We start from the raw sequence: 14,618 nt of genomic DNA on the forward strand, positions 1-14,618 counted from the left end.
TTTTGTAAAATTATTTGGAGTGCAGCTGATGAAAGGAGAGCAGTGGACATTGAAATGATATGGATTAGTATTAGAACCTCTTCTTTCTTTGCCCTTTTCTCTTTTTTGTCTCTTCATATTATTAGCATCAACATTTTCCAATCCTCCAAGTATAACTGGGATCTTTAAGTAAGAAGACAGCAAAACCAATGACCAGTCCAGCTAAACAGCTAAATCACAGCATTGAACTCTTTGATCTGAATCAATTTAAAAAACCAAACTCCTTGCTCTCCTATTAAGCTGCACAGTGAAGTGCTTTGCACTGACCTTGTTAAATTAGCACACCTGAAAGGTCAGTGATTTTCAGCAGGGAGGAGTGTGCACCACTGCTGCTGATATGGGGAGCAGAACCTGTTAGGCTGGCCCTTCCAGCAGGGGTACTGTGAGCCTCCCCTATGAGAGTCCCTTTAGCTAGAGAGGGGAGAAACAAATGCTTTTTGTTGAATTAGCTCGTGCTGTTTCATTTGCAAGATGTAAAAAGGTAGAGGAAGAGATTAGTTTTCCAAAGGATACTGAGTCGAGGAAGCATTGTTAGAGAGGTGAGTGACTTTCTGCTTTAATATCATATGTGAAAATGCACGTTGCAAACAGACACTTCTGCAATATAAACAAGGGGCGAATGGGAATTGAAAGGAACCAGAGAAACACTAATTACTGCAGGGAAGGCAGGAAAGTTTAGTGGGAAATTGATATCAAAATTCTGATTTTTCCTTTTTCCATTTGTGTGGGAACAGCTGAATCACGGCCTGAACCTCTGATTGACCACCTGGGGAGAGCTGAGTCAGCCCTGGGAGCACAGGTGAAGGCAATTCACCCTGCTGCTGGAAGGGGTGGAGCCTGGCTGCTCCTCTCCTGAACCCATTTCAGAGCTGGCTGGCAGTGGGGAAGGATCTCTTCTGGAGATCCCTCCTTTGGAGTTTTACAGCAAGCCCAGGACAAGGGTAGGCACTCGATCTATTCTTTTTTGGTGTAATAACCTGCCTTGCCAAACTCTCTTATATTCCGTAATTATTACGTCTGTATGTTCATTGACTATACACCATTCAAAGGAAATTTCTTAAAAATATAAAAAAAAATAAAAATCAAACCAGCCACCCAAGCAATCAGTCCAGCTGGTTTACATTCTTTTCTAGTGTAAAAATTTTCAAAAGTGTGGAAATCCAACCAGCTCCAGTTTAGAGTGTCTTTAAAGCATAAGGGATGGTTATTAAGTTAAAATTAAAGGTGGTTTTTTTTTTTTTTTTTAATTTTTTTTATTTGTAACTCATTTGAAGCACTGTGAGACAGAACCTGGAGGCTGAGTTAGTTGGTGATGTAGTTTTTAACTACTAGAAGCTGTGCTTTAGTAAGAAGTTGCTACAGCCTTTATGTTCTGCTGAATGAATGCTTTTAGCAGCCTTCTTCGTGGTTTCTTAGCAGCATTCAAGCAATACTTGGAAGCAATACATGAAATGAAATACTGATTCTGGTTTTTGTTACTTAGGGATATTGCTGAGCTGTAACAAGTGCTGTTAAGTACACAGGAGTTACTCTTTCTCTCTGTGCTCTGTTACCTATGGGATACTGTACTTTTTTTGGTGCTCTGTTTTTTTTTCCCCAGGATGTTTCTCTATGTCGCCTGTCTCTTGTAGTGTGGCACTGCTTACTGTCGATCTGCTTTGCTTTAACATCTCTTACTGTGTTTTTCATCTTGGTAGATGCTTAGGAATTAATATCTCATAATGATCTGAAGTTTGCTACTTTAAACACAGAATTTTTAAACAGGGGACTTGGCAATAGATGCACTGTAGCTGTTCTTAACGTTTAATTAATGCTATCTTATGAATGCATATTTTTTCTTAGCTTATACTGTTTTGAAACATTGCTTGATATCTAGAATGAAAAAAGTGTGCACACTCACTAAGTGATGCATATTGTTGTGTCTGTGAACTCTGTACATCTGTAATGTTAAATTTGCCAAAGTTAATATGTTGAAAAGTAACAAGTTACTTAAGTTAGTTAAATGCCTCTTCCTTGAGGAAAATTACCATAATGGTTACTTTTACTAAAATGCAATTACTGTCATTGTAACAATCAATCACATTTTCTTGTAGAAAGAACTTTCCTCAGTTCTGAATGCATTAAAGTGTAAGATTGCTCTGCTCAGTGCTAAAATGAGCTGCAGAGGCAATGTGCTTTTGGGGACAATCGAGTGGAAATTCCAGTCATGTGATTGTCTTCAAGGTTTTTAAAGCTCAGTGCCCTGTAAGACATTAGAAGTTCTGAAAAGATGGACAAATAATTGATAAATGTCTTGTTTCTGTTGAGCATGGCTGAGTTTTTTTTCCCCTCACATTTGCTTTCCCTCACCTTTCCTTCCCCATTCTGTCCTTGCAGTGTCTTTGTGCTCCTGACTCCTGCACCTCTCCCATTAACTCCACTGTTACCAAACTAAAGTAAGAATTCCAGGGGGAAGAGGTGGATAAAATTTTCTGCAAAAAGCAGGGATGAGATTGAAGAAACTGAATTTTCCACCAGCTTGACTCTCAGGCTGGCTTATAAGAGATGAATAAAGAAGTAACTGCTGCTGCTTGATCTCTCATGCCATGCATAGATGTAAGACAGGCCTTCAGCAAGAGCAGGCTGAGATGTTAAAAGGTCCATTGGAAATGCTGGAGTTGCATTGATTTGCTTGCAGTTCTGCTGCTGTGTGCTGCTTCCTCAGTCTTGTTAGCTTTCACTGGGGCATATGAGGAACAGTGATAGAGAGAATGGTGTCAGTACTGCTCACTGCATATGTATAACATATACATATGTACGTGTTCTGGTGGCACTCGTGCCACTCATCTCCAAAGACACCAAAATCACCTTTAATAGCAGTGTATACAAGTGTGATGTAGAATGGAAGGTGACAGTGCACACAGTGGTCCTTAGAAGATAGAGATGTGGTTCTGTAATGGGGTTTGGTAGCTGTGTCCTTCATGGCACTGGAAAAAGAGAGCTGGATTGCAGTCTTGCTTTGCTGTGTGTTCAGTTTTGCTATGATGTTAGCTTGAAAATAAAAAAAGACTTTGAAAATCCTAGATGGAAGTCACTAAATATGGAGTAGTTGTATTGGCAAATCAAGTGCTGGCACTTGGAAACCAATTTTCATTTTTTAGGTATTTTTTTTCCTTGTATCTTTGTAGAAACCATTACACACAACATTTGCTGTTGCTGTGTAAATGAGTTTGTGTTGTATAGTGAAGAATATGGCACAGAAATGGGCACTGTTGTCTGGTCGGTCTGCAAAGCAGGTATGTACTTAAATTCCCACTGAATCTAAATTGTGGTGTTTAGCTTGAGATGTGCTATGAGGAGCATCACTTTTTCCCCCAGGCAGTATTGATTACTGCCTTGTGTAAATTACACCCAACTTGAGGAACAATTAATAATCTCTATTGTAATTAAATTTGACCTACACTAGAAATCTGTGATTTGTTCTAAGGTGGTAGACCTAAAAGGATTTTAATTACTTTATTATCCTTTTAATGTCTTCATGTAGATGCAAAAATACCATAATTGAAAACCAACTGCTAAAATATGCACTGTGAATGTTTACACACTTTGTGATTCATGTTAATAGGTGACCCTACTGTGGTAAATGTGTGCATTATGCTGAATGTATCCATTTCGTGCTTCCCTTTATTTTCTTGATTTTGGATTAAGTTTATTTTGCATGAAATGTGACACAGATTTCAGTAAATGTATACTTCTGCTACTAATATGCATATCTAGGTCATTTATTGCTTAAAATACAAATGCTGTTTTCATTTTGCTGTTTGCAATTAGGTAAGTAATTACTACAAGACTACTTTCAATACTGATTTCAGCATGAGCTTTTCCAGCTCTGTCCCATACAAGAGATGGATAATAGCACCTGATTTAACTTGCAATGTTTTCTTGAAAGTGTTTTTGATTTGAAAACAACATTCTGCCTGATACTGTAGGGGCCTTAGGTAGGTTTCAGGGAGATCATTTGGCCAAATAACACCTTTTTGCCAAACTTACCAGGTACTGGAGCTCTTACTGACTCAGTATTATGGATGATAAGGTAATATGAAGTTCTGTGAAATTTGATTCAAAGTCAAGCTTGACTGATCTGAGATTTGTTCTCAGATGTTCTCAGTACAGCTTGTAAGATTAACCCAAAAGGTGCAGAAGTGAAAACTGAGGAGGAATTTGGAGATGTTGGTGTAGAATGTGAGAGAATCTCAGATTGACACGGAATGGCTGAGGTTGGAAAAGGGGCTCAGGAGGTTCTCATCACATGGGGCTGGAGCAGGCATCTGCAGCTGCATTGCTCAGGAAATAGCAGAAAGAAGAGTTTAAATTTTATTTAAACGATGATGAGAAGAGATGCATGTATTTACTGTTCATATAGAGCAGTTGTGATCTTTCACTTCAGTGAATGCATTGAGCGTGTGCAAACTGGGTTTGGTGATCTGATTGCAGCCAATCAAATTAATAAAGCAGCAATTTTTTAAAGCCATTCTTAAATCAGAGGCTGAAAGTGAAGAACTTCTCAAGGCTGACTGAGCAAGCTGTTCTCCCTTTGGTGTAAGTTGTCATATAAATGGCAAAGCGAGTTACAAAAAGTGAATAGCAGGCATTAGAAATTCTTTGCCTGCCAAGAAAGGCCTGTTACATATACTCTCGTTACTCTTCTCTGTGTGCTCTTGTTTATCAAATTATTCTCTGCTTTGAATATGTATATGTATTTTTTTTGCAGTTCCATTAATCTTTTCTGGATTAGTATATAACATTCTGGGGTAATTACCTATTAATAACTTTCGACGACTTGTCCTATTAGTATCACCTTTTAATTGCTTCGATCTTGCAATATATTCCTAGAATAGGCCATTATTTCAGTGATATAATCATAGAAATAATTGTATTGTACTTATGTTAGAGAAATGGAGATCTGAGAGGAATGATGTTCTAATTAGAATTCAGGAGACTGGTTGGCACGCAGTTGATTTTGTTGGCTCCCAGCCTAATCTCGTTACATTGTTTTTAACTATGAAGAGAGTGGGTTTAAAGATCCCCAGCCCTGCAAATGAGATGAGGGAGTTGTAAAGAGCTTAAAGAATCAGAAAAGTGTAACTCCTTCAAAACAAATCGCGCAATAAATGTGATATTTCAAACTTGTGCCCAAATAATCTTGAACACGATGTGAACGTTTAAAAAATGTAATTCAAATATTCAGTATGGTTAGCTGGGAAGTGTCAGTGTCTCATTGTACTGGTTGTAGTACTACTCTAATTGTAAACTAACTTGAGTTTAAGTAGTGTGTGGGTGTAAAACAATATGGTGCAGTTTTCATTTTAGAACTGTAATAGTATTTTAAGTACTAAGGAATCAGTAAATATTTACAAATAGATGTCATATTCACGTTAAGTCTGTGGCTCTTCTGTGTGAGGCTGTTTATAGCATTAGCTTCCATGTGTTCCAAGACATTTATTTCAAACTCTTCTGGTGTGGTTAACTACTGACACAGGTGGGTTGTTTTTAGTGGCAAGAAACAACTTACATAACAACTTTTCCTTCCATGACCATTTGACCATACCTGCATTACTCAGATTTAATTGCATTATCTGCCTAAATGCAACTGCTGCATACATCTGATAAAACTAAACGCAAGTACGTAAAATTCCATCAATTTTAACATATTCTATTACAGGTTCTTGCAAAGGGAACCTAATGTGCTGTGTTCACTCATGTTGCAGTCTTTCATGTAGACAAAGAAAATAATTTGTCTTTCATTGAAGGAATCAGCAAATGCAGTTGATTGCCTTGGTGGTGGCTGCCTGACTGCCTCACTGTGAGCTCTTTGGCCTTTTACTGTAGGGCTTCCAAGTTATTTAGGCACTCCCACATGTTGGTGCAACATCACGTTCTCTCAGAATTGTTTCATTTTCTTAGTTACTCCACCTTTAAAAGCTCATTCATCTGAATTCCTCTAGGTCTTCTGATTTTCATTTTATGCTGATTCTCTGATTCTGTACAGTACTATTGCCAATTCATTGAACTGTTTAAATTTCACTTGCAACCAAGCAAAATCACCTTATCATAATTTCTACATTTGCATGTTTCTCTATAGCATTTCATTCTATCTGTCTTTGCTGGAATAATACACATTTTTGATATGTTTATCTACAGCAGAGTGCATAGATCTTTGGCCTTGAATGGGGATGCATCTTTTAAGGAATTCCCTGTAGAAATGGATCAAATACATTGTAGTGAGATACCATGAGGAGCGAACATCTAGATGGAGGAAAAACTAGGTCAGTGAAATGATTCTTGAGGCCATTAATGAAGGCCTGTTGAGGGGCATTCTGATTTCATACCCAATCACTTCCAACCAGGTAACACTGGGAAGTAAGCCAGGCAGGGTAAAAATAGTTTAACTTGAGTGTTGCAATGCTATGACTACTACATTATCCTCTCAAAGTGAGTTGATTCAGCTCCTGAAATCTTGAACTAACTTTTAAACGTTAGAAGAAACTAAAGTGCTCTTCATTGCTTAGTGCAGCTTACTGCAAGTTATTTTTCAAGTAATTTTGCTCTTGCAAGTTTGACAACCAGGAACTGTTTTGTGTTGAACAAAGTGCCTTTTACTTAGGCAGTGTCTCGCATTGTTGTTCTTGTTATCTGAGAAGACTGCATTCAGCATGATATCTGTCTGTTCGTGCTGTTATCAGAGATGTGTGCAGGACTTACATACCCTTTTCTCTATCAAAACACAGATCTTATTCTCTGCCTGCCTTTTTACCTTTTCTTCCTGTCACTCCTACAGTTTATTTTAAACTTTAATTTATACCAAGCTTCTGCTTTCTCTATCAATATCACATCATTATTCTTATCTGATTCTCCTGATAATTTGTTTGCACTGGAATTCTTGGCAGTGAACTAAGAATTTCATTGTCTACCTACTCTCTTTTCTCTTGGAGAGTATAATAGAGTGGGTGGGTGAAGCCTCATGGTAATATTTTTATATTTGAAATGTAGCCACACTTTATGTGCTCCTACACATTGTGCTACTTATAGATAATGAAACAAGTCTCATCTTGTGGTCTACTGCTTTTCTATTTTCTACTGTTTTGTGCTAATTCTGCTCGTTTAACCTCAAACACTCAAATTAATGCTGCTTCTCTTTTCTTCCCTTTGCTCTGTGGTATTACTCAGGAAAGGACTATTAGGGACTATTATCAATAACTGAGAAAGCATAGCAGTAACCCTTCAAGAAAGGAGAAAGAGGGTCATGAAATTAATAGGACAGTGCCACAGATGTAATCATCTCGCAGTATCCAGTCGAATTAATACGCATCCTTCAGAAACACCACGACTCCCTCTTCTGTGCCCAACGTGTTCTGATATCTGGTGACACAACTCAGCTTTTTTCTTCCTTCCCTACCATTCTGGAGGGCTATGGGGACCTCAGAGTTCCTGCTTCGTTTCCTATAATAAAGGTAGGAATATAACAGTAACTTGTTAAAAGTAGACGGTATTTAGAGGAAAAGAAAATTCAGAGCATCTGCTGAACAAGTACCCTTAAATATTATGTTACTTTTTATGTAGTGCATCTTTACAGGCAATCTGAAGTAAATAATGACTGCGTATAAAGGAAGTAAATAGAACGTATTTTATAAATATGTCATCGTTAGCAGAATGGATGATTTTTATTCTGTTTCTCTTAGATGAAAAAACCATATTTTTATTTATTTGAAAGGTGCATAGTGTAGCATAAAAAAGAACTTTTCTCATGACAGATCTTTCTTGTACACATCCATCTTCTGCATAAAAGATCACTTGCTCTGCAGTGAAATTCCTGTTTTGAAATAAGTTTGCTGTATATTTTTCTTGCAGATATCTTTCTTGCAGATATTCTTCCAGCTTCTTTTTTTGGTTGCTTAAATTTTAAAGTAAACTTGGAGTGCTCTGATAGTATTTAAGGATTCAACTTTACTTGAATTTAACAGAAACAGCAGCAAGAAACACAAATATTTTGGGTTTAATATTTAATCCTTCTCAGCACCAGATGTAAGAGCTAACATTGCATGTTTCAAATAAATCCTGAAAAACTGAGTTTCACAACTCTGATTTACCTGATGCTTTGTTATGAAGGTTCAGGTAGGTTCTCAAAGACATCCATTACAATCCAAACAAAACGCAGACAATCGTTTCTTACGTTTGGCTTTGTTATTTTCAATTTCTGCATAAAATTAACTAATAGAACTGATAGAATACTGAAGCAAAACTGCAGTTCTGAAGTATGCAGTTCTTAATTTTAATACAGAAATAGTTTGAATTCTCTTTGCCGGATCTTAATATTTGTAGTCTTTCAGATGCATTAAAACTTTTTTTTGAGGGCTGGGCTAGAGGAGATTTGATATTTATTTGAATTCCTTATTATAATTGCAAATGAATAAAAATTTTGAGCATTTTATGACTAATCTGAATGTTTGACTGATATATATATATATATATGGTGTCTTTTAGACTTGTTAAGCCCTTAATATTTTTTTTTTTATGACTATGGAAATAAATGCCTTTATTTCTGTCTGAATGTAGTTGCACTTCTAGAATGTGCTGGTGAGATCAGTTCAGTGTAGTTGGTTGAAATTTGATGGCTTCCACTAAAGAATGTTAAGTAGATGCAATAGTAGCTATTTTTTTTGCTTTAAATATTAGAAGAAACAGTTTGCTCTTCCTAGATGTGGAGTAATGACATGGGTGGCAGTTCAGCCTTTTGCAGGCAAAACCAAACACTTGCATTCTTAAACCACTTTTCCATCAATTCCATCACCTTACTGTGTTCCTGCTCTGTCTTAGTTCTGTGCTCACATTGCTGACCACATCTTTTTCTACCACATCCAATGTCTCATCAGTTACAGATGATGTGTTGAGTATCAGCTACTCTATGGAGCAGTTTGAGTAGCTTCCTGCTAGGAGGCATCTTCAAAATGAAAATATATATATATATATATATATATATAAAGTGATGAGTGTGTTTCTACCTTGAACTGTAGAGCTGGCATAATAACACTATTCACCTCAGCTCAGTTTCTGCCTCCTCTCCGAGTGTGTTCCTAAGATAGATGTGTTAGCAGGTTTATTTTAGAACACCCGCCTCTTCTTTCACGGCGGCCCTAAAACATATAATCAGACAGTAATGGTTTCCCAAGACTATAGGTCTGATTTGGGTTGGCTTGTCATGAGCCAGTCAGAGGATTTCTGCAGCATTAGTAATCCAGCTAACAGAGCAGAAAGCATATGAAGGTGTTCAGTACTTGAAGCTTTCTAAGAGTGTTATCCAATACCAATATCCAGCACCAAGCTAGTTGTTTTTCAGAGGAATATTTTTGATGACTGGTTTCTCAAAGGAAGATGGCAATCCTTTCTGACTTCACTATGTCTACTTGTTCTTAATAAACAAAATGCCATTAACAACCTAAAAAGTTGGAGTTAATTATGGGGTGTGAGAACATACCCTATTGTCTTGACTGCTTTTGTAGAAAGCAGCTTTACACCATTATGGGTTTTGACACTTGTCTTGTTCTCCTCTATCTTTTTGGGCTTGCTGGTATGTTTTTAAAAGCCGAAATCTGTTACTTTACTTCATCCTGCTGAAATAAAATAACTTAAATATTCTTACTGCATACCAATGAATCTCCATGTTATTATTAGTCTGTAGGCAAGGCCAGTGTCAAAAAGTATGGATGAGTTGATTAAAACCAAATCCTTCCAACAGCTGCCTTCAACAGGTTCTCAGGGTAACAAGGTGATGACCAAAAAGAAATACCTGTCTGATAGTGAATTCCTTACCATAGGGAATTCAGATGGATAAATTGTAAGTCAAGCTCTACTTCATTTTCTTTTATTTCTGTTGAAGCAGCAAAGATGTACTGCTGTGTCCAGATGTATCATTCTAGCTGCAACTGGGACTTCTTATGAGGTACTTCCATACTTCATCCCTCCATCTATGCCAGAAGCTAAGAAAAGCTGCTGACAGAACTGCACATACAGTAATTTCTTAATCCAGGTCTCTTAAAATGACTGAGTTAAATTTAAGTGAACTATTAATATGCACTGTACTATTTGGTAGGATGAGTCTGTTTGATACAGGTGGATCAGGAACGTTTGCCTGTGTGGTTCTGTGGTTTAGAGAGGATTGCTGCAGTGCAAGCCTTTGCTGGGGAAAGATGGTTATGAGGATTCCTCCAGTCAGCTGCATCCAAAATATATCTTCTTAGAGGCTAGGGATTTATGCAGTTGGTCTTAATTAACTAAGATGCCAGTTCTGCTTCTTGCACAGTTTCATGCTGAATTTGCAGTGCTGTGGGCTGTGTGCTGGCCACATCCAGTGGCACATTCTGGCAGAAAGTCATTCTGCCTTGACACCTCCACCTGCAGGTTCCGTGGTAAAGCAGGCAGCATAGTCCTTAATGCATAGAGAATCTGCCATGATACTCTGCTACTCTACAGTGCCAAATTGAGCTACCCAGATCAGTGCTAAAGCCCTCTCCAGAAATGAAAGCAGCATAGCTGCCTTAGGATTATTTTGTTCTTTGTGAATCAACTTGTGTTACACTGAAGTAGCTGTACTACACTGAAGACCTGCCCTGATACTTGTGCATGGCAATGTTCTTTAGCATATAACAGAGCAGCCTCATTCAGTGCTTGTGTACCTGAGTTGCACTGCATTGTGCAGTGCAGATGGAGCTATAGAAGACAGACCCTGTAGTCTTTGCTGTTGCTGCTCAGTACTGTGTGACAGAAGCCCGTGTGAAACACAGCACCCCATAGTCAGTGTCTGTTACCAGAGTTATCCTCTTCACATTGTTTTGCACTTTCCATGTCTAACGGTATGCTAAGTACTGGAATGATGCAGAATTTTGGGTATTTATAACTTGTTTATCAAATAAATTAACTTGCAGGTTCCAGTTTCCCTTATTTCCCTGCTGTTCTCTACAGAGATGTTGGTATCACTGGAGTCAGGAGGCAGCAAATCCATTTGTTCTGCTGTTTCCTGGGGCACAGCTGTTTCAGCTTGCTGAGGTTTTTTTTGCCTGTCTGAGATCTTCTTAGGCACAATGGCTGATTTACTGCCCATATGCTCTCTCTGGTATTTCTCCACGGTGTGTATCTACCCAGAGTGACAACCTTATACTGCTGAGGGCTTACCTGTGTTTTCTCTAATTACAAACGTGGGCAGCAATATTTTCATGCAGTCTCCCTGTGATTGGTAGATAGAAGCTGTCTTCTTGTAACTCTTAGTTGCTCTGCTCCTCTGTGGTGGAGGTAAGGGATGTCATTCTGCTCTACTTGGGTGCTCTGAGAGGACTAGAGATGAGAACTGTGGGGCAGCCAGAACCATATTTTTATTTTCACTGTCATGTAATAGAAAATCTAGTTGGTAGCTATGAAGTAATCATCAGTTTCCAACCCCAATGTTGTAGTGCTGATCTGGGGCCAAGGGCAAAGTTTTATGGGAAGACCGACTCCTTCAAATTTAAAGTTAAAGTCTTCATACAGGTCAGGGGAAAATATGCTCTGTTCAAAATTGATGATGTTTTTTGTTTTATTTTAAGGCAGTGACCCATGGTCTAAAATGTTTGTGAGAAATCACTGGACCAATATATCATGTGTAAGTGATAAAGTACTGTTATTCACTTCTGAGTGCTCATTTCTGCCTGTATTTATGAATAAGAGAAAACATTTAACAGTGGGTGTGAGTTGTTTTTTCACCATAGCTGTGATTTTTAACTGCAACAAAGCAACCAGTGATCGGTGTAAAGCAGCACTGTGATCTTAGAGGGGGCAGGCAGTAACTTTAGAACATGCAGCCAGGAGATGCAGTGGTCGAAATTAAGAAACAACTGCTCTGTGAAGAGAGATGGATTTTTTTTGCTTTGAAAAGAGAGTGCTAACTGGAGAGTTATGAAGGGGGCATATGAATTCATGAATAGCATGGGAAATGTGCACAGGACATAATTTTAGATCACTTTTCACAAGGCGAGAAACAGTATGTGAATATGAAGCACTCTTAACACAGAATTGAATTTGGGGATTTTCTGCTATAGGAGGCTGCAGAGGCCAAAAGCACAAATAGCTACTTAGCTCATCCTCAGTGGCTGTTGAGGAGAAACAGAGGAGAAAAACCACATACAAAGCAAGAGTTCAGGGTACCAAGTCCTGTTCAGAAAGATCCCAACTGCAGGACGGAGGGCTGATGGGGCCTTGGTGGTGCTCAGATGACACATCCAACGAAAGTTATTCAGAACCAAACAGTGTTCCTATACAGACTGTGGTGTCCTTCAGGGACGCAATCATGTTCTGGTTAATCTTTGTTTGCATCTCTGCCACAGCTGCACTGCAGAATTTTCTCCTTGGCTGTTTCCTTTACGGTTAGGCATCGCCCTGCGATGAGCCTCCTCACAGCAGCTCACGCGTCCCGTGTTCGTATTCTCTGTGGTGCAGCACTTCCCTTGGCTTTCTGTGACACCAGCCATGGAGAGCCCCACTTGATTGAATTGGCCAACAGGTTGAGCACTTTGCTATAGCTGTAGTGAAATCTACGCTTAAACTGTGCTGCTACAGCCCTTTCCAAAAATAACTAAGATAACAGGTGTAAGTAGATAGAGGACGTATAGCCGAACACTGGACAGTCATGCTTTGTTTTTTCAGTAAGTAGAAGTGTTTTCATGCATGTAATCAATGTCAGTACTGGAACACTAGTGGTACTATGAATGATTTGTACAGCACTTTTCATCCCAAGAGTTTTTCCTGTTGTGCAAACTATGCATCACGGTGTCACTGCTGAAATGCAGCCATCTTTGGTGCTGAGAACAGCACAGAGTACACAAAAAAAGTACATAAAAGTACACAAGAGTTGAGAACTGAGGTTTGGCAGTACTGGGAATTATTGGGGTGCTTTCTGGTTTAATGCTCAGGTCTGCTATTGCTTAGTCAGTGAGGACTTAGTAATGCATAAACTCCTTACAACTCTGGATTACTAATTAAAAGATACCATGCCTAAGAATCATATGATGCTTACTGATATTATTTTTTTTTTAGTTTTGCAAAATTTGGTATTTTTATATTATTTTTAGTGGTTCCTCTGTTGCTGGGATTTGTGTTCTTCATTGATTAATCTCTTGTGTTGTGTTTGTCACAGCAGTCTTGTAGGTTAGGGGTGGTGGCTGAACTCGTGGTTAGCTGTGTTGGTACACAGCCCACAAAATCTATCACATGAATTTCACAAGACCACTCAATTTTTTTGATATTTAAAAATGATGAAAGCATGGTGCCTCAAGAAATCCTATAAATCAGATTAAAAAGCCTGAGTTTTTGATGTGTCCTTAGGCTCAAGCTACAGCTGAAGCCTAACTAATTGAGTAGGCTGCTTTTTTTTGTTGTTGTTGTTTTTTTTTTTTTAGTAGAGTTATGTGAAGTAGTTACCCTGACTAAAATTGTCCTTTCTTTGCTTCTAGCAAGAAATTATGTTGCATTATTCTAGAAAGAGGAAGAAAGTTCCTAATCCTGCAGGTAGGAATTGTGGTCCGTTGTCTTTCTCGTGAGGTCTGAAGATGGGAAGTTGCATTTGTTCATGGAGAACAGATTCCAGGAGCTGCCCCAAGAGCTGCAGAACTGTAGGACGTTCTGCTGTTTCCCACCCAGTGTTTTTTTGGCTGCTGCACCCACCCAAATGCTGTGTTCTACCGATGGAGTTTTGAGCTAACAGGTGGGAGGCATTGAAGTCCCACTAGATGTCTGTTTTTTTCACTCAAAAACAATTTAGTGCAAGAACTGTTACCTCTGTCTGTGGTGCACACTTGTGGTTTGTGGACAAGCAGTACTTTACTAAGCAGGGTGAGACACTTCAGTCCTCTAGACAGTAATGATTTTACAACGTGGACTGCCATACCTACTGAACGATTTATCAGCATTTGTCAAATTTTGAATTATTTAACTTAAAAACCAGAAAAGTCCTATCAGGGTTTCACAGCAGACCACGCTGCTCTGTGCCTTTCCCACCCTACTGTTGACTCAGGTATGTCAGAGAAGGCAAACAGAGCTACGTGGTGAGCGTGGCTCAGGACATTTACCTGTGTATCCATTACCAAGGTTGCTGTGTGTGTGTGTGTTTGTTTTCTCTGAGCAGTTTGCACTGGGGAAAAAGATTATTTGAAAATACAGTCCCTCATTTTACATCAAACTCTCTCAGAATCCCATGACTTCAGGGTTTGCATATTTAAGGAAAAAGTGCTTTTTGTTGTGACATCTCTTATAATGTGTTGAATGAGTAGCATTACTTGCCTTTAGATTTCTGAAATGTGTAAAGTCTGGAAATTTTAATATAATACTAAAATTCTAGTTGTGACCACGTAGCTATGAATATTTTGGGAGGTGTCCAATTACAAAATAGGACAAACTTCTGCCATATGGTCCCTGTTCTGTAATTGATAGTGTCTATAAGCTGTTGGTAGTATGGGAAACGCAAATCTATGTTGGGAAACAAACCAAAAAAGCGATGGGCTGCTGGAAGCAGAAGTTCT

General features: G+C 38.6%; 1 long non-coding RNA gene across 1 annotated transcript in view; it reads left to right on the forward strand.

The window, feature by feature from the left end:
- The first annotated feature begins 912 nt into the window (after positions 1–912).
- Positions 913–14,618, forward strand: part of LOC128077085 (uncharacterized) — a 125,066-nt gene continuing 111,360 nt past the window's right edge. The window contains exon 1 of the long non-coding RNA XR_008204823.1: positions 913–980. This is a non-coding gene — a long non-coding RNA (uncharacterized LOC128077085). The remainder of the gene's footprint in view (positions 981–14,618) is intronic.

Source organism: Tympanuchus pallidicinctus, unplaced genomic scaffold (assembly GCF_026119805.1).
Source record: "Tympanuchus pallidicinctus isolate F22 unplaced genomic scaffold, pur_lepc_1.0 scaffold15, whole genome shotgun sequence".
Classification (NCBI taxonomy): Eukaryota; Metazoa; Chordata; class Aves; order Galliformes; family Phasianidae; genus Tympanuchus; species Tympanuchus pallidicinctus.